The sequence below is a fragment of the Echinops telfairi genome, unplaced genomic scaffold (assembly GCF_000313985.2).
Source record: "Echinops telfairi isolate 266 unplaced genomic scaffold, ASM31398v2 ScPeMD7_23;HRSCAF=83, whole genome shotgun sequence".
Classification (NCBI taxonomy): Eukaryota; Metazoa; Chordata; class Mammalia; order Afrosoricida; family Tenrecidae; genus Echinops; species Echinops telfairi.
Window position 1 is genome coordinate 26,355,720 of NW_022103920.1, and position 2,560 is coordinate 26,358,279.

The 2,560-nt window shown below is 40.9% G+C and overlaps 1 non-coding gene across 1 annotated transcript; it reads right to left on the minus strand.

Moving 5' to 3' along the window:
* Positions 1–1,097: 1,097 nt before the first annotated feature.
* Positions 1,098–1,260, minus strand: LOC115869294. Its single transcript, XR_004046111.1, has one exon. It is a non-coding gene; the product is annotated as a U1 spliceosomal RNA (small nuclear RNA).
* Between the last annotated feature and the right edge of the window lie 1,300 nt (positions 1,261–2,560).

A 2,560-nucleotide genomic window follows, 5' to 3' on the forward strand; every position in this document is an offset into this window, starting at 1 on the left:
GTGACATTTTACTAAAAATATTAACTTTTGATTTAACAATTTACACATATTTTTTTCTGACACTGATTGAAATCCCCCAGATGCAGTAATACTCTTTCCACTATTTTGTTGAGTTATTGTCATTTTCTATAAATTTTAGGGATTGATCCATTGTCTGATATGCTGTTGCCATGGATCATCATGTTCACAGATGCTGGCAAATTTTCAGACACTTTCTCTATGAATATTGTCCCCACTCTATTTGTTCTATTCTCGTCTTCCTTCTCTCAGATTAGAAAACAATTCTAGATTAGAACATATTGTGCTCCATATTCCTTTACTTTCTGTCACATTTCCCCTTTCTCTGCCTCTCTACGCTGCCTTTTGAGTATTTGCTTTGTATATAGCTTCCAGTTCTCGAATTCCTTTTCCTTCATGTAAAACCCCAAATCCAAACACACCGCCATTGAGTCAATGCTGACTCACAGGGATCCCCTCGTGGGTTTCTGAGACTGTAACTGTTTATGGGAGTAGAAAGGCCAGACTTTCTCCAAGGGGCTGCTGATGGTTTCAAACTGTCCAGCACAAAACCACTATACCACCAGGCTCCTTTAATTTGTGTAAAGCTAGATTAATTGCATTTGTCTAGTGATGATTTCCTTATGTTTTACATACCGTTCATGTACATTGTTAGGAGCCCTGGTGTCCAAGAGGGCTAAATACTGGGCTGCTGTTCAGACCCGTTAATCCCTCCATAGGAGAAAGATGAGGCTGTTTGCTCCCTTAAAAATATATTATCTCAGAAGCTCTATGAAGTAACTCTACTCTGTCCTGTGTGGTCACTGAAGGGTCTAATGCGTAGCACTTGACTTTGTTGATGACTTTAGGTTTGGTCTTTGGTTTTATATACATTTCATCTATGCATTTATGAGTACATTTTGTGTTTCAGGAAATTACTTTTCAATCTGTTGTTCTATTATGATCGCTCCCACCATTGTGCATGTATTGGTTGCCCATGATTCCTTTAAAGCGTTCACGTGTAACTAACCTTTATGATTTTCATTATCCCAGTGTTTATAGTATTCAAGGGTGAAACTTCTTGTTCATTTTTTTACTACAGGGGAGAAGGCAGACACATTCCCCGCTGCCATAAATTATGCAGTCGAGTTTCCTACATTTGGGGAAATCGCAGGGGGTCAGCACATCTGGAGTGCAATGGATGACACTCGCCCTGGGAGAACCACCTTTGTGATCACGGTATCTCCCCTGCCAGGTAAGTACTTTTTTCTTTCTTTTTTTATGTACTCATACCATACTGTCTTAGCTGCCAGAAATTTCCATCTTTTTTTTCATGAGATCATTTTGTGAGAATTTTCTCTAGGAGTTCTGCTGCAACCACTTAGAGCATGGGTTTTTTTTTTCTTCACTTAGTAGTTTGAGTGTCAAATCTAGTTAAGCACATGGCTGGTAGCCCAACATTTGGTGGTTGAAACCTACTCACAGGCGCCTCAGACAACCGGTCTAGCAATCTGCCTCCCAAAGGGCCAGCCCTGCAGCAGGAGGGAGCGCTTCTCATCCATGTCCACCGGAACTCTTGAGTCAGAACTGACTCCATGGCAAGACAAGCAGACCAGGAAGCCCCTGAACCAAATGACTGCACTTCCCTGGAGGGTCTTGATCGAAAATAATAATATTTTTAAAAATCCAGGATTCACTTTCTCTACTTCTCTGCAACTCCAAAGTTCAAGATCTGAAGAGTAGTAATCCCATCCTAAGATAAGTTCATCACTTTTAAGTGTCAGTTTTCTTGCATTTGAGATTCCCCATCTCTGTTGCCGGAGCTTCCAGATTCCACCATAGCAGAGCCCAACCTTGCTTTACGGTGGACTAAGTTCATGGATGTTTCTCCCAACGATTCCAAGAGGTTTGTCCTAGGATTTGACCAGCAAGTCTTCCGTCTCGGTCCAGCCCCAGATTTCATGCAGATTCCTTCTGGAATGTTTGCTCAAGTATGATACTGAGATTAGAATATCAAAGTACTTATTTTTTATATTATCTCTTAAGATACAGTGTCTAGAGAAATACACATCTGTTTCTGTCTGCCAAAATTTCCCATTGTTTCTAGCATTTTGTTCTCTCTTGCTCCATTTCTCCTTCATGAAAATATATAAATATTACTAAACTATTTTATATGCAGAGGTATTAGATGTGTTAGCTTTTTTTTTCTCACAAGAATCCACCCCAAATAAAGAATTTTCTCCATAACATTGATCCATTCCTTACTAGTTCCTCAGAGTGCGTGATTTAGAAATGTGATTGTGAGGGCAAAGTTGTTTGCTCCGTAGGCAAATGGAACAGGACCACCACCCTCTGTGGTTCATGGCCTCTTGGGAGAATAGAGATGGCTCAGCCACAGGGGCTGATGAAGCAATGACTGACCTGTCTCTCTGCCTGAAATAAACAGACACTTGCCTCCTGTTCCCTGACTAAAGCTGCAGAAGGCAGAGGTCTGCAAACTTATCAGTTACTTCACTTTCACAACGTTATCCTCCCCTCCAGTCTGTGAATAACTTGGCTGATG